The following is a 26817-nucleotide window of genomic DNA, read 5'->3' as shown; positions in this document are numbered from 1 at the left end:
CACACGTCACTCCTTCTCCTCACTAAATTGCCAGTTGCCGCTCGAATCAAATTCAAGTCACTGACGTTTGCCTACAGAACAACCACTGGCTCTGCTCCCCTGTTACCTAAACTCTTTACTTCAGACCTACGTGCCATCCAGAAACTTACGCTCTGCAAGTGAAGAGGCACAAAATCTCTTTCTCGGACCTTTACCTTGACTGTTCCCTGCTGGTGGAATGATCTGCCTAACTCAACCAGAGCTGCTGAGTCCGTAGCCATTTTCAAGAAAGGGCTGAAGATACATATTTTTCGGCAGCACTTGCCTACCAACACTTTCTCTTCTATTCTATATCTATTTATAAAAAAAAGTAAAAATATAAAAAAATACATGTACTGTGTTAGATTAAACTGGGAAGGGCCATAGCACTTGCATATTGTTGTCCTATTGTTAGTTTAACTGCTTCTATTGTTCTCATTTGTAAGTCACTTTGGATAAAAGCGTCTGGTAAATGTAAATGTAAAAATCAGTTTTTTTTTTTTTACAATTTGTGCATTGATTAAAAACAAACTGAGGCAGACTGTGTGTTGAGAAGGGCTGCAGAAAGTATGAGGCAAACTCTCTGCTTAAATAACAACACTGAAATAAGAATGCACTGTTTATCTTTCAATCAGCCAGCGGCCATTCACACAGAACGTATTTTTGGGGTTAAAAACAAGAGATGCTGGTCAACGAAGCAAAAATAAATGCAAGGTCTAGAGACACGTTTTTAAAAAAAAGTTGAATGTATTTTAACTTTAACACTACGTTTTTAGAACGCTGTGTTATGCACGAGACTCTGCAAAAGTATAAATCAGTGTTAAAGTTCTGTTCATTACTATAGCAACATTAGGTCTATCTCTATCAATCCATCCAACACCCCCCCAAACAGGGCAAATTCAGTTTTCATCTTATTGATGATAATGATGTTGATGGTGATGTACTACTGTACGTACTGGTAAGCAGATGAGCTCGGAATATAAACGCATAATATATAAGCATTTTTCCATAGAACATTTTTCCATATAATGAAAATGCTTTACATTCATATTCTGGGCTTATCTGCTCATCTGTTTGTAGTATGCATCATCAATAAGGTGCATACTGAATTTCTTTTAATACCACCGTTTTAGTATATTAAGACACTTCAAGTGTTTTTCATGTTAAGCGTTTTAGAATGTCCCACTGTTTTAATGATTTAAATACTGCAGCAGGTGCTGTATATGGATCACAAGTGCCCAAAACTGTTCTCATATTTTTGTTTTTCCTCTTTTGAGATGGAAAATTGACAGGCATAGACCAGTTCTTTGGATGTTTTGCCCACCAGGTCTCCGCACAAATTATATGAATCAATCACACGTGAATCAGCTAATAATAGACAGCTGTGTTGGAGCAGATTAAAGCTAAACTCTGCAGGACGTTGGACCAGTTAGGCAATATTAGACTCAAAATCTGAAGTAATAAGAAAATTATTTTGGGGGTTTGCAGATGTAAAAAAAAAAACAGTCTGAGAAAATTTGAAACAGAGGGTGAAAGAACAAAACAGAACTAATTTCTAAACTGAAAGTGCAACAGCCTGATAAGGAGAACACTGCGCTTGTGAAGAACAGATGTGTGGGCATTGTGATATAGAATGAGCAATGTGAAGAAAACAAAAGAGGTGCAGAGGAGAGGAGAAGAAGAAAGGAACGAGAGAAGAGGGAGAGCGTCCAGTAATGACGTCCCTCTCTGGGACTGAGCTTCAGAAAAGCTGCAGGATGCTATAATTCTAGTCTTGATGATGATTTAAAATCTGCAATTCACCAACGGCCTTCATGACACACTGGAGATTTTGCCACAGTAAAGCCAATAACTAAGGAACACAGCTATAACAGTCCTAATTAAGATGCAGATGCAATCTCTGTGTGCAAAAACAGTGCAACCAAGCGACAACCCAGGTTCCTACGCATTAGCGCTTTTGACATCTATTACTGTGCAGATATACTCCGTTGTTTTTTTTATAGCTTATATGTATTAGCTGTAGTGGATGCTTGCGATGAAAACAGTTTGACCGTCTTTACAGAACAAAAAGAGAAACTTTTATATAGTCCACCAAAGCCATCGGTGTAAAAATCCCGTTCTATGGAACAAAGGGGTTTATCATTCAAAAAGGAAGATCAGTACAACACAGACCATTTTTGGGAAATCAGTTGCAAATATAGTGCAGGAATGAACTATTTGAGAATGGGCTGAACGACTTATTGTACCACCGGTAACACCTATACAAATGGCAGGTATTATTACAGCTGCAGAGCCTCAGGAAGTCACATCTAATGAAAAGAGTTATAATGTTAGAGAGCGATCATGAGCATTAAGATAATCTATAATGAGGCAGATGAAGTGCGTTTCAGAGACGGTGTGACTCAGCCAGACTTTTGCACTATGAGCACACGTTAGAGTGCATGACAGCGAGCCCTATGTGGCCAACTCTCTCTCGCACCGTACCACCAACGCACAACAGCTCTGCCTCTTCAATTAATGAAGAGGAGGAGAGTCATGCAGCACTTAGTCACAATTCATTCCCATCTCGTTCTGATGAATTCATCAGAAATACAATACCTTTAATGATGGCGACTATGGCACCTTAATAGACACCAGCTGCATGTGAACATATGAACATGCTAAAATGACAACAGCACGGGTGCTTGCACACTAGAGGAAGCTCTGACGGAGCGTTTGACATATTTAAAAGTGTGAGGTGTGTTTTGAGACTGTGGGAAGTGCAGGGATGGTATGAAATGATAAGGGGTGGTGGTGGCGCAATGGATAAGACACATGCCTTTGGTGTGAGAGACCCGGGTTCGAATCCACTGTGAGACACCAATGTGTCCCTGAGCAAGACACTTAACCCCTAGTTGCTCCAGAGGCGTGCGACCTCTGACATATATAGCAATTGTAAGTCGCTTTGTATAAAAGCGTCAGCTAAATGAATAAATGTAAATGTAAATGTAAATGTAAATGAAGCAGGGATACAGCAAATTAGATTTCAGAAAAGCACAAATGGACTGTCTGAAATTGTCATTGACAATGTTAAAACTGTGTCAATGCAAGTTGCGAGAAATCAAGATTAGAAATCATGTATTTCGACATGAAATACAACCCATGTACATTCTTCTCTGAGGTAAATATATATCCGTTGTGTTCATCGTAACAAGAAGTTAGTGTTCACATCTGTGCAGCCGTACAGAGAAAAGCAATGGCCAAAGTCAAGATATTTTTTTTTTTTACTTTTTTTTTTCTTCGCCAAGCCCTATTAGGGTGAACTATACCTTTAATTTGCTTTTCGATGATTAACCAAAGAAGTTTTATGGGTTTGGAATGACATGATATCATTTTTGGGTGAACTATTCCTTTAAGCAGAGGAGATAGGAGTGGAGTGTTAGTGTTAGTGAAGGTTAGGTTTAGGTGTAGGTTCAGGGTTAGTACCTTATTACCTAGTTATTGTAATTACTATAATAATTACATATGTACATGGTGAACAGGACTGTAAAATAATGTGCAACCATATATGTAACATTAACATAAAAAATAGCTAAATAAAATTATTAATTAAATCTTACATACTGTTAATGTGTTCCATACTGCCTCTCTTTTTAATAATTGTGTTTGCCATGTTGAGATCCAGCATGTTGTTATGTAATCTGGCAGGTCACTTTTAAGGTCTTTTAATGAGTCTCTACTGCTGTCTCTTTGAATACATCCTCATAATGAGTATTTCCCAGAGTGAATCATTGAGGATCAGGCATAATAAACTCAAGCCCCTATTGGGTGTGCTTAGACTGGTCCTGTTGGGTCATTGCAAAGCACTGACAGAGTCAATCAAATAAATAAACAAAGCAAACCCCAGGATGCCACCTGCGAGATGAGTTAAAAAAATTGATTTCCTTTTTGTAATAAGTATCTGTTTGCCCTTTAAAACCACATATAAGTATGTAATAAAGTCTGGAGTAATTGAATACGTGACGTGAATGAGGAGAGACGGGTAAGAGGAGAGGAAAACAGAAGAGATGGTGTGAGGTAGAGGAGTCTTGTAACGCATCTCAAAGGGTGTATCTCGTTATGGTACCTAATGAAAGGGAATAGATGGTAGAATGGGTTCTGTCATTCTAGGAAGCCATCGTGTGTAACCATATGGAGTCAGTTCTATGTGTGTGTGTGAGGAAAACACACACTATACCGCCCACCATCACAAAAAGCATGGCTTCCATTTGAAGCTAACATGACAACGAGGAGCCACAAACACACAGATGATGTTCTTCCCTGGTGTGGATTGTGACAGATCTATCATCATTAGTTCTATTGATAATAATGAGTGTAGGGCGTCTCTCACCTTCTACAGAGTCTGGATGAAAAGAACAATTACACAGATGCTGAGAAATACTACAGAAAGTGAACAATCATAAAAAAAAAAAAAAAGAAACATAGTACTGATTCTAAAATATGTCTGGATAAACTATGGGATCAATATCCAGCCCTAATAAATAGACTATAATAATGAGGACCTTAGTAGGGGCCGCATCGCCACAGGACCCAAGGCAGTATTGACCATGACCATGAAATGGAATAGTGAAAATGACACACACACAAAAAAAACATGATACACAACAAATTTTATAAAATGTTTATGTATAACATGCATTAAACAACAAAAATTGTATGTTATAAATACAAATTATGTAAAATAGAGAATTTTGAAAATGAGAGAAAAAAATATTTCGCGTTCTTTTGCAAATGTTTTGCGTTCCTCAAGAAAGTTCACTCGCAAAATGTTTTTGTTCCCCCGAGAAACCTTGCATTCACTCGCAAAGAACAGAAAAGTTTTGCGAACGAACGCAAAAGTTTTCGCGAGCGAATGCAAAAGTTTTCGCGAGCGAATGCAAAGATTCTCAAGGAATGCATAATTTTTTTGAGAGAACGCAAACGCATTGACGTATTATTTTAGATCCCATCTCATTTTTATTCCACCACCAAGTCCCCTTATGCCTAGTTCACACTACAGGATTTTAAGCCCGATTTGCAAGTTAACAAGCTCGCCGACAGGTCGGGCTGTAATCACGTGCAAATCTGCGGGTGATCCGCGCTCGCCAATCTTGTGTGAAATACTAAACGACACATGAAAAACGCTCGCTGAAAACTCGCCGACGCCAGACAAATATCTAGCATGCTATCTGGAGCTGTCGGCCGACTCGATAGCCTGTGGTGTCGCGACGAGCAACAGCCAATGATCAGCTTGAACACATTACACAAGCCTTTTGAATTTGTAATCATTGTTGCCAAACCACAATTTTCATTATAAACATGTTTTACTCACCACCAACTCTCTCTGTAGCACAGACAATCCCTGCTGCCCGCGTGTGCTTATCCATCCTTTCACCCATATTCTTTTTTTTTCTTTTTTGGGGGGGTTCTGAACAGATCATTGCGCAAACAACTTGCACCGCCAATTTTGTCCCAGCGTCCATTTTCAAATAGACAACTCCTATTTCGCGTCATTTCCCATTTCACTTCTCGCGTGTGTTTTCATGACAAAACGTGGTTTGGGGACCGGGTAGAGTCGTTGGGTGACAGAGTTGTTGTCAGCTCGTGTAGTGTGTAACCCCCTGTTGCAGATCATTTACGCAGTGTCACGTAATGTGAACACCACAACGACTTCAAGACTCCAGGGCAAGTCATGTAGTCTAAACAGCACAGCGATTTGCCGACGTTTAAAGTTGTGTAGTGCATTAGGGGCTCCATACTTATCCAATAAACAATGCTCAGTATGCGTGACATAATGCAAGACCCCAAAATTTGTCTTAATGTGTACATCAACTAACATTTAAAGATATAGGCAGGCTGCATGGTCCTTCTGGCAGGTATTCAACAAATAAACTGGATAAATGCCTATAACCTTTCATTGCATAAAACTATCACAGTTCTCACAAAAATGGAGACCAATGCATTATGCATTAAAATGGGAACATTGCTCACAGTGGGCGATCTGAAGACTGACAGTAACTGTCTTGAAATTTATTACCGAGTGCGGCGAATTTGTTACACAAGTGGTGTTTTGATGGCTGTAGTGGCGGCGCTTTAAAGGGGATGAATTTAGAGATAAAACTTCTCTGACAGTGTAACAGCATGTTAAAGCAAAACACACTCTCAGCCTGCTAAAAGCCTTCTGAAGAAGCTGCATCACTAAATTCATCCCATTTAAATTAATTATATGATTGGCATTTGACTAGTCAACCTTCCTAACCCTTCACTACTTGTGAACAGCACACCAGGTGAATTATATATTAATTCGGTTCCACTATTTCGATAGTCCGCTTTAGACATTCTACTAACTATAAGTAACTTTGCAACTACATGTCAACTAACTCTCATTAGAGTATTAGTAGACTGTAGTAGACTGTCAGTAGACTGTTAGGTGTTAGGGTTCGGGTTAGGATAATAAGTTGACTTGTAGTTGCCAAGTTACTTATAGTCAGTAGAATGTCTGTTGGAGGAGTATCAAAATAAAGTGTTAGCAGATATTAAGCAGAGAGTCTACTAATACTCTAATGAGAGTTAGTTGACATAGTTGCAAAGTTACTTATAGTTAGTAGAATGTCTAAAGTGGACTATCGAAATAAAGTCTTACCATTCATAATTGACAGCTATAAACAGATATAGGGCCCTATTTTAACGATCTGAAACGCAAGTGTCAAAGCGCAAAGCGCAAGTAACTTTGTGGGCGGGTCTCGGCGCTGTTGCTATTTTCCCGGCGGGATAAATGACTCTTGCGCCAGGCGCAAATCTAAAAGGGGTTGGTCTGAAGTAGCTTCATTATTCATAGGTGTGGTTTGGGCGTAACGTGAAATAAACCAATCAGAGCGTCATCTCACATTCCCTTTAAGAGCAGATGCGCTTTTTCCATAGCGGATTGCTATTGTAACGGCGGATTTGCCAGGCGCGCGCCAGCAGCGGTTCACAGCCAAGGAGAGCAACGCTCTCGTCACGGCCGTAAAAGAGAGAAGTTACATTGAAATGGAGAAATCCACCCAAATTAACTTCGGTTAATTTGGGTAAATGTGTAAGCTAGATGTATGCTTTTATAATAAATTGTTTATCTATCTATCTATCTATCTATCTATCTATCTATCTATCTATCTATCTATCTATCTATCTATCTATCTATCTATCTATCGTAATAATGTATGATTTGCAAAAATGAAAACTGCTGCTTCTGTGTAGATGAGAGAATCAAAGTGCGCGTTGTGCACACGCTACATTGATTATGGCCAAGCATGCGCCCTTAAAATAGCCTATGAATAACATGCGCAACGCGCCACTGACTTTAAACTATTTTTTCCTGGTTAGTGGCGCAATTGTTTTCTAAACCTGCAAAATAGCAAGAAGCAACGTTTGCGCCGGAACACGCCTCCTCTTTGCGCTGAACCGCCCCCGGGAGCGCAAGTGTATTTCTTAGTTAACCGACGTGCTTCTGTGGAGGGAAAAGTCCGCTTTGCGCGGGTGCAAAATAGGAATGATACATGCGTCGGTGTACAAAGTCACTTGCGCTGGGTGCAAGATAGGGCCCATAGACTTATAAACCTGCAGTTAGGTTAAGTAAGGCATAAAGTACAATCAGCTGGTCACTAGACACCAAAGTGAAGCAGTTAGGCTACTAACTAGTTTGGCTGCTATTATTTCAAAAATATTTGACCATAGATTGCTGCTACTGTGTTGTACTGTGTTTATTTATAATATTGTTATTGTCATTTATAAAATATGTTGCTATGTAGTTTGTTAAGATGATCTGGGGTGCATTTCCCAAAAGCATTGTTGAGACGAGTTAAACTCCGCATCTGACTCGGATTCCAGATGAAAGACTTGTGAACATCTCTGCGTTAATCATCAGTGACTGACAAATTGGGATCTCGCCTTAGAGCCCAATTCATCAGTCACTTACGATTAACGTCAAACGTGACTGACTGATAGGGAACGCATGTTGTGTAACAATATATTGGATCCATGCATAGGCTCTTAAAGTGACCGCAGCCTAATAAACCTCTTGCTGTTTGTCATGTTAATCCGAGAACAAAAGACAAAGAGAAAATCACTCACTGCTCTTGACTGAATAACTTTTGTAACTTTAATTGTAAGCATTAATCTGTTTAAATTTTTACAATGAAAACTATCTAGTGTTATTTTACATTTGATTACTTTTCTGTAGCATTTCTTATCTGAATACTGCTGTTAGATCCACCTGAAAAACTCAAAGGCATGTTTATTTCATTTGTCTCTTTATTCTATTGTATTTATTTGTGCTATCGTTTGCTATTTATTTGTTCTTGTTTTATTACTGACTGTTTATTTGTTTATTTTATTTGTAAATGTACACTCTAAAAGATGGTTCTTTAAAGGTTCTTTACATGTAGTAACAGTTCTATTTTGTACCGTATCATCCTGAAGAACCCTTTATATGCTGAAATGTTTCTTTGTGTTAGAGTTTAAAAATCTGTAACTGTCAAAGTCTCCTCATTACTGATTTTCTGGAGCTCAGCTATAGACCTTATTCAGAGCAGCGCCAGTACAGGTATGAAAGTGGGGCTGAGAGGGATAGACTTAAAAATTGTAACAATCATTTCCTAACAATCATGTCTTTTTCTCTTTTTAGTTTAACAGAACATGTAAAGTGTGAGCAGCTATGTTCAGTTAAGGATACTAATTTTCGCTTCTTCACAAAGTAAGTAACAGAGATATGGAATTTATGATCCATACTGTTTGATTCTTTTAATTATGACTTTATGCCTAAACATAGTTACCCAGTCACAAAAAACATTAAAGCTATACCATGACTTTATATCATTTTTCCTTTTAACATGGTAATGACCTCATACTGTCCATTTTTGCTAATTTTGGCCTTCATAAACAATTGTTTTTACATCATCAAATGGAAGAGACACAATGTAACTCTAAACTCAATTGTGTATTTCAGATGCTGTCACTCACGTATCATAACCTCATCATCTGCAGAGAGAAACTGCTCAGAAAACACACATAATGAAGGGCGTAAGGACATCATAGGGGATTGTGAAGATGTGTCACTGGAACTTGGTCTTTATTACATCTATATCGTGTTCAATGTCAATTGTTATTTATTAATGTATTCAGCTAACCTCTGTTGTAAGAACACTGTCATTTTTGCTACAATCTGCCAACCTACATAAAAGCACCTAATTGACACATGTTTTTTTATTTATTGTTTATGTAAAACCCAAATAGAAGCAACAAGATACAAGACCAGGCAGATAGAGGGCAAAACAAAACAAACAATATTAATAAATAAGTCATAAAAAAATAAATAAAATGAATAATATGAAGATACTAATATTAATGAAAATAAATATCATTGAAAGGGTTATTTATAACACCATTAAGATCCTATATAGCACTTTCAAAGCATGGTTCTTCATAGAACCTTATAAAAAAGGTTTTGCTATTGTTACAAGCCAAAGAACACTAATTTGGTACCGTTTAGAACCATTTTTCTTAAGAGTGTAGTTCATCGATTCAAAATAAAATTACTCAAATGATCAAAAAGGTTTTACATGTGGTATCGAAAATGGTATCGAATATTGATATTTTTCGAGGTATCGTATTGAAGTTGGAAATTACAGTATCGTGACAACACTAGTTGATACCTATTGAAAACTAATTCGACAGCGAAACTATTTCGAACGTTAAATGTGACTGCACTTTTAGTGAGTTATTTCTAAGGTGCTCTAGGTTGTTGTTTACTGGCTTTAAGACAGCATTCTGACTGTAACGCAAATGGTGCAAGAAGCATTAAGGACCAAAGTTTAATACTTTTTAAGATTTCAGATTAGCTACAAGTGTTAACTACAAGTATGAGCAACAGTAGCAGCGACCATTTATCAGACAGCAATGTTTATGATTCGCTGTCATATTTGATACATTTTGTTGCGCAAGCCTTTAATGAACACTGCAGATGCATGCTACTTATATTCAGCTTCTCCTTTCTACCATTCACATAAAGAGGGACTTGATCAAGTATGTGTCTGCGAGATATATTACACAGGAAAATGAGAATGTGAGCTGAAAGTCATGTCCAAAAATACCAAATTCCAAATGACAACATCCTTGCTGATTGGCTTGTTTTTCAATAAAGCTTGGTTACACTTCTGATAAAGAGAGGTGACCAACAGGCATACTAATGACCTGCTTTACATGTGTGTGGGTGAATGAGTGTGTGTGAGAGAGGGAGAAATGGATGGAGAGAGGAAGTGAAAAAAAAAATCACTGAGAGAAAAAGAGAAAGTGTGTCTCTGGCAGTTCCTGGCCCTGGCTTTGTCCAAAAAGGCTCATTTGGACTACAGACACGGCATTGTATTATTGCTGAGGAAAGTGGAAGAGATTCTGGACTCAAGAGAGGACTCTTGGATCGTCACTTCAGAGAGTGTTGTAGGCTACTGGAGGAAACTACAAATGATAGGACCACAATAACATTTGGTTGATGAGCAATTTTGCCCAATCATAGGTTTTACAATGCATTTCAATGATTAATTTCTCACAGATTTGTGATGTGGCGGAGAAACAGGAAAATATGTGTATTTAGGGAAGGCGGTAATGCCAGGATCACAGATGCCAGAGCCACATGGACAAAACCACACTGACACCCAGAGGACTGTCTGAGAAATGCAGCATGTGTCAAACCTTGAGGTTATAAAATTAAACTCTTGAAAAACTACAGTACTTTTGAAAAGAACAGTGAAATCGCATCAGATCGACCTTTCTTTCAATGACTCTTCCAGTGTCCAGTTTTTAATAACATCCTGTTGTTGCTCTAATCCTATTAGCTGAGGATATATTTCACTTTAAGTTACAACTTTCTCTATTGCCTTTCCACTGTCTTTCTCTTTCAGTGCAGTGTTTATTCTACGTGTTTGTCTAGTGAGTTTTTCGCCAGCTTAACTCCTTGGCAGTTTAGTCAATAGGCTATAATGAAGGCTGCTTTCATGATTGTGTCAGCTTATTCCCATATGGTGGCTTGCCTATGATTCTAAGTAATGGTTTTCAGCCCGTTGATTTATTGATTTCAGAGATTTGAAGCTTCAAAAATCACAAAAAGAAAGATAGATAGGAGGTTCTTTTTTTCCCTTTTTTTTTCAGGTATCCCAACTTCTTTTGACATGGTAAGTATATGTTTATAGAGCTGTGTATTCACAACACCGATTGATTATTGAGATTTTCATTAGCATGTTAATGCTCTACACAGATATACATGTGAATTGTGCAAAAGATAAAAGCCACTCACTGCAAACAAGGATCAATTTGCGACACCACTTTCACATGATTTTAAGTAGAAGTAATCCAAGCAGTGCTGTTGTATAATGTGAGATTTAATGTATTCAAAAACACATTAATACAATTAATACAAAAATCTTTAATTCACCTCTTCTATGATGAACTATTTAATATAATGTTATTAATTAAAAAAAGTCAATATGGCATAACCAACATACAATAAGCCAATTTATTTCCATATGACTAAAAAAATAAAATAAAATAAGTCCTTTAGACCTTCATATTTTATATCCACATCAGCAATAGATAAATAAATACATATTGACCTTTGAATGAAAAAGCAAATTTTCTCATGTCAGATTGAGCAACTAGAGATACTTTCTTAACATCCATAAATATATATATATAAAAATATATTTTGTATAAAATAATATTTTTGATAGATAATTATATAATAATTAATATGGGGGTTGGGTAACTGATTTAAAGGGATAGTTCACTCAAAAATAAAATTGTCATTTTTACGCACCCTCAAGTTGATCCAAACCTTTATAAATGTCTTCGTTCTGCGGAACAAAAAGGTATTTGAGATATTTTGAAGAATATGGGTAACCAAACAGTTCCATTGACTTAAATGGGAAGAAAATATATGGAACCTAATGGTGCCCCACAACTATTTGGTTTCAAACATTCTTCAAAATAATTTATTTTGTGTTCAGCATAAGAAAGAAACTCATAGAGGTTTGGAACAACCTGAGGGTGAGACTCTCCATTTAAGCTGTGCATTCAAAGTGCAAAGAAAAGATTTAAATACTTTTTACTTGAAGCCTACACCTCTTGACATTTTCATGTCATTAAACCTTTTTTCAAAGTTCTTGTTGAAAATGGTATGAATAATTAAATTGATCATTTCTAAGAAATAAGACTTCTCCTTTTCAAACTGAAACCGAAGTGGAGGTGGCTGTTGACAGTGACAGTGCATATTATTCACACAATGGCTTTAAATCATTCATTTGATTCTCCCTATAATTCTTCTTTTTCATGTTTTAAATTTTCCTTTCTAAAAAGCGTGTTGCTTATATACACTCAGAAAGTCTTCTAGTTTGGTGAAATTCCACACACAGGCCAGCCACTAGTCAGGTGGCTATAATTACAAAAAATGTAGATGCCACAAAGCATTTGTCTTTTAAAGAGTGTTTTCTCAATATTGCATTTCGAATCAACTCCTGACAAACAAATGTATTTTTATTTGAATTATCACTCAGTAAGTAATTGTATTGCAAATGTCTTTGGAAGGCTTTCAAACTATTTTTTATTGTTGTTTTTATTATTTAAAAATTATTCATTTTAATTTTAAATGTGTATGACTTACTTAAAGCTCCAGTCCGTAACTTTTTTGGGTTAAAAATTATCCCAAATAAAATTTGAGCAAATACATATAACCAGCCAGTGTTCAAAACGATCTGCTTGCCTTAGCGCGATTCAAAACGGTAAGCTTGTAATAATGTTTTTAATTCCAGTGGTACTGGTGGATTTCCGCGGGAAATTTGAGCATGTCTTTGCGTCATTACGCCACATCTGTACACATAAAGAAGGAGCCTTTGCTAGTAGGCTATGAGTGTGAGGATGTTGGAGGTGGAGATTTATAGCCTTTTTTCACAGTTCTTGATAATTAAACTTATTAATTTGATTGCGGACCCAGATAGGTTCAAACGACAATCACCGGTGACAACTGAAGATTCATCCGTTGTAAAATGCAAAAGACTTCGGACTTCAGAGTGGCTACAGAAAAAAAAGAGACTCCAACTGGCCCATGCGAAAACAAAGATAAATATCGGCATTAAATGTAGTCACGCAATGCTGATGTTGTTAACATTAACAATTTGAGAACAAAGTATAGTTTGCACGGTTTGACGTGATGATAAGCGATCGTTAGATTTAATCAGCGCGATTTACTGCAATGCTTTTTTCCCCCCTTAGTTGGTCAGAACAAAAGTGGATGTTACTTGTTCAGATGACCTTTTCCGGTGAAAATTCTTATGTTGGTCATACTTCCAAAAAGTAGAATCTGTGATTCCGAATGACAGTTTCCACGGCACGGTGACTGACAGCTGCACATTCTCCTCATAACATTGGATTCATCCGCGCTGTGCCGTGCCACAACCCACGTAAAGTTGATAATTCCGCGAAAAACTGCAATTGCAGAATGATATCGAACAGAGATGGCGACAAAGAGGAAAAACTACGGACTCCAGCTTTAATTATTAGCTTTTCATTAAATTTACAAAACCTTGCAGTTCCTTTACGAACCCCAGTTTCGGAAACCCTGATGTAATGTAATGTTTAATGCACTTCATGTTGTTAATAACAAAGAATGGAATAGATTTTCTTTCTCTTTGTATTTTTATATCAATATGGTACACTATTATCCTATTCATTTCAATGTGATAAACGAGTAAGGTCAAAAGTAATTTAAATGAGTCTGATTATATTACCTAAACTGTGTAATGTCATGATGAATTACATTACTAACTACAATATTTATCATGTAATTTGGAATCAGTGACAGATTGCAATTTGTAAGTAATCTACCCAGCACTAGCTGTTGAGAAGATCCAAATATATACTGTATACCTTAGGACAATTCATCAAACCTGAGCAGGATTCAGAAATGTTGTTGTACAGTAAAATGTTAATCGTACATCAAAGCAATACAGGATTTCAGTAATTACAGTTTCATTTAAATAGCTATAAGAGGAATGGAGTGCTGGGAGTGAAGGTGACTGGTATTGAAGAGTTTTGAAGTGGCAGCTTGATGAATGCCAGTCCTAGTATCCAAAGACACGAGTTCAGACTCTAGAGCATTTCTTTTGGTTAGAACACTGGCTGAACAGGAATAGGCATAAATCGCTCAGTAAAACACAATGGAACAATAGCCTTGACATTTAACATTAAAAACTGTATTATATATATATTTATAGTATGTATGTATTATATATATGGCCCTTTATAGTAGTAAAAGTGTTGTTAGGTCAGTTTCACACCAAACACATAAGCAGCACATTAACACTTCAAACTTAAGTGATTTCTGGGTTACTACATTGAGTAGATTCTTTAATAACAGACATAGATAATAAAATGGGTAACATTTTATTTTAGTGTTGTTACAAATATTACATGTAGTTATAGCAATTACTATAAATAGTCAATAATTATATGATGCAACAAATCTTAAACCACAGCCTAATCCTTACCCTATAGTAAGTGTAGTTAATTATTATTACTCAGTATAACACTGTAACACGGACACCTTATAATAGAGTGTAACCTAAAATGATTATTGCAAGTGAGCTACTGAGAATTATTGCAAACTTGATAATCATGAAAACTAACTTGCATGAGGAGGGGAAACATTTACATCCAAATGGTAATGAATTTACATGAACACAGAACCTTAAAGGAATACTTCACCTCTGGAAAGATGAATGTGTATTTAAAATAGGTCATTTATGTAGAAGAAATGTGAAATTATTTTTGAATTTGGAGCTTTCTAGACTGAGAAAAGCCAGAAAATGTATTTTTGGCTTATGTGGATGAAAGACAACAACTCCCAGAATGCACTTGCTTCACTGCCCTAGGAGGCCACTCCCAAGCCGCGCCTACCGGTAAGTGAGCGCAGTTGAAAACAAGGCTAGGCTACTAGTGAGTCTCCGTGACGAGTTTGCCCGGGATTTCGCCCAAAATGTCCGGGATTCGGCTTTTGCGTTCTACAGTCGCCATTCATTATGTTTACTGTGGCGAGCAGGACGAGACTGAGGGCCGCGGGAGAACGGCGCGAGGCCGGTGACGCGATTACTGATGAGCCGGTCTCGTATCTCTCACGGAGGAGCGGGAATTTTCTTAGCAATGTTAAAACGCACATCGACCGATCACTTGTTTAGCGTTCATGTAAACACTACATACAGATTCACCAATCGGAATGAATTCAGTTAGATTGAAACAAAAGGTGTGCATGTAAACAATGAATGGCGACTGCAGAAAGCAAAAGCCGAATCCCGGACCTTTTGGACGATCTCGACGGCCGGACATGTCCGGGAAAAAGAGTATGGTAACCCCTACTACTCAGCTTTCTCCACAGAACAAGAGCCTGCTAGCTTAGCTTCCAAAGAAAGATGGCTGATACTATGTGTACATTCTGTGAGTGAGATCCCACCTCCTATGGGCGGGCTGAAAACATGCGGGACAGCCCCTCCTACTGGCTGTAGTCTTTAGCCTCTGGCCAAAAAATCCTCCGATGACGCAAAAATCGTCATTTTGCGTCATCGGAGGATTTTTTCCAGACAAAAAATACATAAATCTCTCATCTCAGGGGGATATGAGGGTGGAAAGCACGGTAATTTGAAAATACTACAGGTTTTCTTCTAATACAAAGCTTAATGCTAAATCCTGAAGTATCCCTTTAACTCCAAACTATAGCTAAAAAAAAATAAACACTAAACAATTGTCTGGAATCAGTCAGACTTATTGAATAGAAAATGTCAATACTTAAATAAATGTGTGCTGCATTATAGAGAGAACAAAATGCGGTATTGTAGCAACCCTGGAGCAATTTGCACAATTTTTTATACTCAAGGGCAGAACTGCTATGCATAGTGTAAAAGAGGAACCTTTAGTTTTAATTAGAGCCCCAGTGTATCATCACAATTGGCGCCCTACAAAAGCTTTGAACCACTGACCCTAGTATGTACAGACACAAACACTGCAGTGTCTTAATTCATGTGTTCTCATAAAGACTTGGAAAAGGCAGCCACAATTTCTAATCAGTTTAGCTACTGTCTTTCCTAAATGCTTCTGAAACAGTTAACCTCTGTAAGAAGAAGACTTTTGTGTTCCCACAGGACAAAGAAAGTCATACAGGTTTGGAACAAAATGAGGGTGAGTAAATTATGACAGTCTTCATATTTTGGACGAACTATCCCTTTATTAACCACACTGCCACCAGCTTATATTTCACTTCCATTTGAATGGCTAAAAATATCAAGCGAACCATTTTTGCGGTCGAAATCAGATCTCTGCATGTAAGCCTATCCATCTCTGGTATTTTCACTGTACTTACATCTTCAATCACCCACAGAGTCACAATTTATATTGTGTTCAAAAGCATAATAATCACACCAGTTAATTACCTCTCCATAAGGATATACAATTTCCAATATCAAAGAAAAGTACAATAAATTACCCTATACTTTAAACTAAGAGGTACTCTGTGAGAAAAGCTGTTTTTATCTCGGATTATCATTAGAGTGTTACAATCACAGACCCCTGCTGGGTCTAAAACCACCACACTTCTCCATTCATGGGAAGTATTCTCTGTTCCCACACAGTATGTCGTCTCCTGTCTGTTTTCCTTCTTATCTCTCTGACCCTGTACATGATGTGCACATGAGCGACCCACATGCATAAACACACAAAGATAAGAACTGTGCTCTGTAAATCAATACTGGGGAATCCTATGCTATATGCAATGCATAATTAGGAATATTGTAAATTCTATTTCATATTAAAGGCTGAGTATGGGAATAAGAGGCTTTAAGTGAAAAGAACAACTCCAGTGTCTCTTAAAATAGGAGGAATCCCCAAAGAGCCATTCACATCTGGGGCTGAGATGGAGTGTGAGGCTTATCTGGGCCTGCAAGCAGAGAGAAGTTAGGCATCGAAATGCCATCTGTGCTCATCCTGTCCATATGTTCCTGATGGATACCTTCATTTAACATGGGTAAAAATGGTAAAGCGAATAGAGTTAGAGGGCAAAACACCAGTCAGTTCTAAAATAAGAACAAAAACACAAATGAATTACAAGCAATAGGACAAAAGACAATAAACACAAATGAAATAGAACTACCTGAAAAACAGTAAGCACTAGAAATAGAATTACTACATAAATTTACATTAATATTAAGTTACAAATGTGATTAAGTCAAGAGCAATGAGAGATTGTTTGATTAACATTAATGGCACAGATGGCAGCAGGTATTAGGCTGCTGTCACTTCATAACCAAACTGTTTATGCTCACTTAAGACATAAACGACTACATTTACTTGGTAACTCGCAAAGACGGGCATTTTGACACATGAGTGTGTATATTTGACCGCTCAAGCCCAATATAGCACCAAATAGAACTCAGTAATCACACACTGTATGAACATTTCTTTATCTGCACGCGTTTCAGGTGTGTGTGCTCAGAAACCATCTCTCAGCACATATACAAAAAGTGTTGTGTTTCGCTGCTTACTGTGCTTGAACAGTTTAAAATCACTTGTTTTTAAAGTGCAAGCTTAAAAACGCATTCAAATGATAAGCTTTTGTGACAGCGCAGGACGGCAACGTCACATAAAAGTAACCGCGATAAAGACGATAAATTTCAACCAGTTGACAAATTTCTACCGGTTTATTGTGTCTACTGGTATATCGCCACCTCTAAGACTGAATAAGTCTCAAAAAGACAACTAAGGTTAACTGGAAAAACATGCCTGCGGCAACATTTCTGCAAAAAGATACCACATTGCTTCTTGCTTGTTTTGCGATAATTCCCAAGTTAAATGTCCATTGAGTGGAACTAAATGGGAGTTCAGTTTCATCCGAAACAGATGAATGTGAATATGGCACGTTGGTTGTTGTACAATACATAATGTCCGATGAGTAGCGCTAAAAGGCTATAGATCTATTGTGTTTGAAAATAACGTGAAATAAAAACGCATTTTCTGAAGCAGCCATGCCCTTTTAGCTTGCTTCTAGTCTTTAAGCTCTTTTATTCTGACTTGTATTTCATGCAACTTGTGCCCAAGTGCTCCATTTCACATGTGCAATGCTGATTCAGGTGAGCTACCGAGTAAGTGTACTACATCAGAACAGCTCTGCATATAGAGCTGGTTATGTGATACCAATGTCAAAATGTGTTCGTTTACAAATTATGCTCTATAGTAAAAGAATATAGTATTGTGCAAGGAACTGTGCAAAAATCTTTCTTTATTAATCAATAATCTTCCCCATAGTCATAATCTGTGTGAAAAGGGGAGGGAAAAAAGTGTTGCTGTTTTACTGCTTCTACAGTAGTGTTCATTTCAGGTAGACACAGCAGTGAATTGTATATATATATGTTTGGAGTTTTGCAAAAATATAGGTGTGGCACCTTAAGATTTGTGACAGCTATAATACACGAGTTAGGCTTACAATGATGTTAGGGACAAAGCACATCTCACAGCTGTCAAATGCCCCATCATCCTTGCATTTCCTCTCTGCTCTGCGCTCTAATGAAGAATCCAATTAAAGAAAATAGTGAAGCATGCCACAAGCCAACGAATGTGCTCACATTCAAATCACATCCAAAGGAAACTTCACAGAGGAGAGATTCTCTTTTAGAAGTTAAAAATTTTAAATTGAACTTTCAGTATAATGCACAGTCGCTATAAAACTGTATAACTGTGTGGCCCCAACAATTCAAGGAAACCTCCATTAGGCAAGATTTCTAACAAAATCCAAACCACAAGCCAGATCTATCCTGCTGTAGTCTAATGGGGGTCAGAATGGTTCAGAAAAAAGCTATTTTTCTGCATAGTTTGGTCTATGAACCACAACATTCACATGGTATACTCGAGCACACACGTTCTCAGAAATGCTTTGTTGATATTTGTTAGTTATAATATGGTAGAATGGTAGATTTACTCACTCTGTGTTTTCTCAGTATCAAATGGTCTCATTTTCTCCCTGTCTGAAGGGTTTGGGATTGTGCACATTCTTGTGGTGTCATCAGCCAATCAGCATTTCAGAGGAATATGTCATATGGCACTCGCAGCTTAGGATAGAGGCTAGTGATTTATGTCATTTTGCACATCCTTAACAAGTACAACTAGCATACTTCATGAAAAAACTATCAGGGAATTGCATTTTACAGTGAATTACTCTGACTTCAAAATAATAAAATAATAGTGTTCGTTCAACTTGCCTGCACTACTGGAGATTTAAAAAAAAAATCACTTCACACAAGTATTGTGAGGCGGCATAAAAGCTTTAGTGGGGGAAGTGACTATGTATGAAAATATAGTCATTGGGTAGATTAAACTGGGCCACTATATGCTTCATTACACAGCTCTTTGGGCACTGCAGGTTTGCAGATGTCACGCACACTGGCTGCACTATATGGATGATGCTATGTTTGGGATGAAGGATTGCATGTGCTACAAAGTGCATGCATTAAAGCCACTCAAGGCATATTTACATTTAACAAAGTTTTGCTTTTAAAAATGATCTAGTCTGTGATCTAGTTGGGCGTTTTGATTAAAAAGTCGATCCAGAGATTGAAAGAACTATAGTCTAAACTAACATTACCACAACGTATAAGCCACTGATTGTCTACCAACATCTGTTGCTATTCTACATAAATATATTATACATTACATTTTTTATCTATAATCATGTAAATTTTTTGAAAGAAATTAATACTGTCATTCAGCAAGTATGCATTAAATCGATCAAAAGCGACAGAAAATACTTATTTATAACTTTTTATTCAAAGAACCCTGAAAAAATGTATCATGTTTGCACAACAAATATTAAGCAGCACAACCATTTCAACAAGGATAATAGGAAAAGTATCTTGAGCAGCAAATCAGCATATTAGAATGATTTGTAAAGATCGTGTGACACTGAAGACTGGAGTAACAATGCTGAAAATTCAGCTTTGCCATCACTGGAAAAAATTACATTTTGAAAAATGGTAAATGATGTTGATTGTGCCAATGATTTTCTACAACAGACCAATCTAGAAACTCAAAGCTAAAAATGATTATGGGACATGAAGTGAGAAGCCAATGAAGCCCCAACCCAAAGAAATGGCTTTTCTGATGGAAAGAGTGTAAATGCATTAAGGACACTGGTGACATTTAGAATTAGGAAAGCACTGGAGCAGGATGCTTAACCAAGCATTGGCTAAGGTGTTCTGGTGTTGAAATGCCAGCAGGGTTTTTTTTTTCTTTCCTTTTCCTCCACGTTCTCAGCTTTGAGCCAAAGCAGCTGTGACATGGCCGTTTTCCTGGTTCTTTACTGCTTTGCACCACTCATAGAGCAGAAAATGCTATATGCTTAGAATGCCCAAGGGTGGATTTGACTCATAAGTTAATCCCAAAGGTGACTGAATCTTACCTGGGACAGTCAAAAATAGTTTCTACCTCTTCTTTCATTTTAAATGCTGATCACAACAATAATGAATGAATGACAGCATATGCTATGTTTTCATATTTACAACTTTTATTGCAAATGCAAATTGTACGCACTGCTAGTGCTAACATTAGGTGAACAATTAAGTAGGCCATTCGGTAAACTCAAAGTTTCCAGTATCTTACTAAACTGTGCTGCAATGCTATCCTTTGGGAAAAAAAGAAAAAGTTATTAACATTTATCATTTAAACCATTCAAAAGCTTCTATGTGCAGAAAAATTGAGAATATACAACCCGATCTCACGGCAATTCATACGAATTTTACGAGGAGGCTAATTCGTACGAATTCATACGACCTCACTCGTACGAATTAGTAAGATTTTTGCTAAATTGCACATACTGTATTTTACGAGTTGCCCAATTCGTATGAATTCCCCTGACCCTGCCCCTAAACCTAACCATCACATGGGTTTAGACAACAAGTGAGGTCGTACGAATTTGTACGAATTAGCCACCTTTTAATCACTCATACGAATTCGTACGAATTGGTCATGAGATAGCATTTGAACAGTACAGTCCCTGCCAAAAGTTTGGAAACATTACAATTTAATTTGACTGTTTTTGAAAGAAATCTCATTTGCTCCCCACGGCATACTGTGAAATATTATTACAAATTAAAATAACTGTTTTATATTTGAATATATTTTAAAATGTAATTAATTCCTGTGATGGCAAAGCTGAATTTTCAGCATTGTTTCTCCAGACTCCAGCCTCACATGATCCTTCAGAAATCATTCTAATACGCTGATTTGCTGCTTAGGAAACATTTATTATTATTATTATCAATTTTGAAAACAGTTGTGCTACCTAACATTTTTGTGGAAACTGAAAAAAATTTATAAAAAATATTCTGGATTCTTTGATGAACAGAAAGCTCAATGAATGGCATTTATTACATTTATTTATAAAATGTATTAAAGCATTTATTAAATAGAAATATTTTGTAACATTATAAATGTCTTTACTGTCACTTTTGATCAATTTAATGCATCATTGATGAATACAATTATTAATTTCTCTCTTTTTAAAAAAATCTTATCACAAATATTTGATCATTGTTTCCAAAAACTATTTTCAACATTGACAATAATAACAATAATAAATGTTTCTTGAGTACCAAATGCTTGAGTATGATGCTGACACAGGCATAAATGGCATTTTAAAATGTATTAAAATACAAAACAATATTTTACATTGTAATAAAATTGAAAAAGTTGTCTTCAATCAGCTGAACAAATTCTTAAGCTGAACAAATTCTTAAGCTCGAATGGATACTTTGACAATTTTCAATCTGGTTTCCGACCGCACCACAGCACAGAGACAGCGCTCATAAAGATAATAAACGATATTCGCTTAAATACTGATTCAGGAAAATTATCAGTGCTGGTACTACTCGACCTCAGTGCTGCATTTGACACTGTCGATCATAACATACTTCTTGACAGGCTGGAAAACTGGGTGGGGCTTTCTGGGATAGTCCTAAAATGGTTCAGGTCATACTTAGATGGGAGAGGTTATTATGTGAGTATAGGAAACCATAAGTCTGAGTGGACATCCATGACATGCGGAGTCCCTCGAGGCTCAATTCTTGCGCCACTCCTGTTCAACCTGTATATGCTCCCAATGAGCCAAATAATGAGAAATAACCAAATTGCTTACCACAGCTATGCAGACGACACACAGCTGTACTTAGCCCTATCGCCTAACGATTACAGCCCCATTGACTCCCTGTGCCGATGCATTGACGAAGTCAACAGTTGGATGTGTCAAAACTTTCTTCAATTAAACAAAGACAAAAGTTATTGTGTTTGGAAACAAAGATGAAGTTCTCAAAGTGAACGCATACCTTCACTCTAGGGGTCAAACAACTAAAAATCAAGTCAGGAATCTTGGTGTGACACTAGAGTCAGACCTTAGTTTCAGTAGTCATGTCAAAGCAATAACTAAATCAGCATACTATCATCTAAAAAATATTGCAAGAATTAGATGCTTTGTTTCCAGACAAGACTTAGAGAAACTTGTGCATGCTTTCATCACCAGCAGGGTGGATTATTGTAATGGTCTCCTCACTGGCCTTCCCAAAAAGACCATAAGACAGTTGCAGCTCATACAGAACGCTGCCGCCAGGATTCTGAGCAGAACCAGAAAATATGAACATATCACACCAGTCCTCAGGTCTTTACACTGGCTCCCAGTTAGATTTAGGATTGATTTTAAAGTATTATTACTGGTATATAAATCATTCAATGGCCTAGGACCTCAATACATTGCAGATATGCTCACTGAATATAAACCCAACAGATCACTCAGATCATTAGGATCATATCAGCTAGAAATACCAAGGGTTCACTCTAAACATGGTGAGTCTGCTTTTAGCTACTATGCCAGCCACAGCTGGAACCAGCTTCCAGAAGAGATCAGATGTGCTCCTACAGTGGTCACATTCAAATCCAGACTCAAAACACTTCTGTTTAGCTGTGCATTTACTGAATGAGCACTGTGCCGCTGTTCGTCCGACTGTTTGTACTGTACTGTATTTTATTTTTCTGAACTGTTTTAATTTTTCTTATTTCTTTTAATTTTTCTTATTTCTTTTAATTATTTTAATTTCTCCTATGTAAAGCACTTTGAATTGCCATTGTGTATGAAATGTGCTATATAAATAAACTTGCCTTGCCCAATAGTGTTTCACAATATAACTGTTTTTACTGTATTTTTAATTAAATAAGAGACTTCTTTCAGAATCATAAAAAAATGGTAAAGTTTCTAAACTTTTGACAGGTACTGTATTGTTACATTTCAAACAGGCATTCGTGTCTGATTTCTGGAAGCTCAACACAGAACAGCAATTACTATTTAATTTGATCAAGGTCTGAAAAGACGCAGCTACTTTTTGACTGAAAAAGGTGAGACGAGGGAAAAGAAAGAAAACTCACCGTCTTTCTCAATCCCTTCCCTTGAGTAAGTTAGTCTGTGTTGAGGCATCATGAACCCTCACTCCTTCTGTTTTATGCCAAGTCTATAAATACCATGGCCCTTGTGAGGCCTTGCATCAGAATTTGCCCTTGAGCTCCTCTATCCAAGCATACATCAGAGAAGGTTTCCAGCTGTGGGGGCATATTGGATAGATTACTGCCTGGGACCCTCTATAACAATGATTGGCCAACACTCGGTCCATTCCAAATTCCCAGCTACACAAATTTCTCCGTTGAGTATACTGCTTAAGACATGCTATTAACCAATCCCTCCTTCCTTATACTCCTTTTTAAGTCTACTTTCGTCTCTTTTAAACTTTTCTCTACACACATGAACATGAAAAATTCAATACATTGCCATGTCAGCTCCCACTGTTTTGTATCTTCTCTTACAGAAAATATAAACTTCTGCATTACTTCAAAGCTATGTCTTCTTGCTGCTAGTCTATCTTTCAGATTGTTAAAACTCTGTTAAACACATGAGTAACACTTACATTATGAGTTCGCCTTGAGTTAACTCTTACCCATCCATTTTATATTCTCCCATCTATTTAAGTAAAATGACTGAAACTTTATGAACTTGTCACTTTAATCGCACATGCCAAATCTACCCTGTTCATGTCTACCTGTTTAACACCATAAGTAGTCTGAGTAGATACTAAAATATTAGCTTAAATTTCCGTAAAAATAAAAGACTTCCATTAAACCAACCTAAGCCATTACTGATATCACTGATTTAAAATGTGTCAAATAATGCAACATTTCACATTCAGGGTAGCTAAGCTTACTATAGCTAAGAAAAGAAAATTATTGTAAAGGCTAACTTATCAAAGTTTATGGATCAGGGATATATTTTAAAATAAAAACCTTTAAAATAGTGAGTTTAATTGTGAGTTTATATTGCACAATCCTGATGTTTTTTCTCAGATTTCTAACTTCATAACTCGCATTTCTGAGAAAAAAAGAAAAGAATTGCAGGATATAAACTCGCAATTGCGAGTTATAAAGACAGAAACTGAAAGATATAAACACAATTCAGAGAAAAAAGTCAGAATTGTGTTGCAAAGAAGTAATAAACTTCTATATAAAAATAATAAATAATTAAAAATTAAAAATGTTATGATGAAATCCTTCAGCACATTACAAGATCCTTTTTAAGATCGTATTCAAAAAAAAACTTTTAAATATTAATCTGTAAATGCCCCTTAGACACCCATTAGCATCAACAATATCTCTGAGATATTAGTGAGTACATCCATGGTTTCAGATGTGACAGTGTGTTGGCGGAGGTCCCAGGCCTCCAAATTCCAGAGAGAACATGTTTTATGATTCACAAAGCGCCTGAGCACACCTCAAATCTCTCCCTGCTTTTCTCACAGTGATTTCTTTGTATTACCATCTTCCATTTAAATAAGAGATGCCACTGAAATGAGTCAAACAAAACCACCCAAGCACACTGATGTACACATTGTTTCAGAAGCATCATCTGCTAATTTGTGTATAAAACGGTTTAGGCAACGGTTGTCCTAACACAACATGAAAAGCATTCACATTTGTCCTTCTGCCAGGCTTTCGCAGTTAATTGCCTCAGACTGAAAATAGATAAAGAACTATGATTTATGCTCAGTAATTAAAATCAGAAAAATGCAACAAAAAAAATCCCAAATTCTCAAGCTTGAGCAGCTACATTTTAATTTTCTTATATTGCTAGACATAAATCCTTTAGTTTGAAAATCATTACTAAAATGCATAATGAACATAACCCCAATTATTTGGCTGAAAAAGAATTACATTGCAATAAGTAGCTTTAAGTACTCAACAAATGTTTGATGACAATGACAGAAAAGTGCCACTCTTTTTGGCTTGCAGGCCAGTGGCTGGGCATTAAACATTTAATAATGTAAAGCTGGGTTTAAGCCGCTTTTATGTGAAGATACTTAAAGAATAGGTTAGGACATCACAGGCATACAATCATCCCTTCCAAACCTCTTAAGCCACAACAGGAGAGCTCTCATTAAAACAGCATTCTCCCTCAAAGACACAATGAACTAAAAGACTACAATCAAGTGAAATGAGTTTAGTTAAAGCCTTTGTCATCGTGCTGTGTACTGCAGTAATTAATCCTTAAATTAAACAAACGAGCAATTAGAGGAGAAAGTAATTATTATGATTTAATTTGTTTGAGCGAGCAGTCCTCTGAGGCATGATTTAATGTTAGGTATTCTTGCAGAGTGAATATTCATTAGCCCCAAAAGTAGTGCTCCCTCTAGTGAATTATTTGACAACAGTCTTATACACTTTTACTGCCTGAAACACACTAATACAGTACAGATTAACTTTAAGTTGAACTCGCAGTCAATAAAGGTTACTGAAGAAGAGATCAACAAATGGAGAAAATGCCAACAGGTGAACCCACAATAAGGGATTGCATTTGTAAATTCATTTTAAATTTGACTTGACATACAGTATCATTCAAAAGGTTAAGGTCTGTAAGAAGTCTCTTATGATCACCAACAAATAAAGTAAAATAGTAATATTGTGAAATATTATTAGAATTTAAAATAACTGTTTTCCATTGTAATATATTTTAGAATGTTTTTTGTTTTTTTTTTCCTGTGAAGGCAACGCTGAATTTTCAGCAGCCATTACTCCAGTCTTCAGTGTCACGTGACCTTTTTCAGGATTTGTTTGATAGATAATAGATTTAAGTTAAAAAGAAAAGCATTTATTTTAAACAGAAATCTTTTGTAACAATATAAAAGTTTTTACTGTCACTTCTGATCAGGTTTAATGTGTCTGAATAAATGTATTAACTTAAACAAATCTTACTGGCAATCTTACTGGCAAACAAAATAAAACAAACTTTTGAATGGTAGTGGTATCTTCATACAAATATCTTAAGCTCTAGCTCTTTTTCTAATTCTAGCTCTTTAACTTTTACTGATCATATAATGAATCTTCAGAAGAAAGGTAAATCTAGACTTGTTTTTTATATCAAAATAGATCTACGTTTACTACATCAGCCAAGAAATATCTTGTTGAAACCACTATTTTACCATTATTTGACTACGGTGATGTAGTGTATAGGAATGCATGTAAAGGTGTTTTAGAACAATTAGATGTGTTATATCACGCAACTATTAGACTCATTATTAATGCAACTAATGCAAGGGAACTGTATTCCCTTTTAAATTGGACGTAATTACATATTAGACGGAA

This window comes from Leuciscus leuciscus, assembly GCF_965113295.1.
Source record: "Leuciscus leuciscus genome assembly, chromosome: 22".
NCBI lineage: Eukaryota > Metazoa > Chordata > Actinopteri > Cypriniformes > Leuciscidae > Leuciscus > Leuciscus leuciscus.
The sequence above is the reverse complement of the archived record's forward strand: the minus strand, read 5'-3'. Positions refer to the sequence as shown.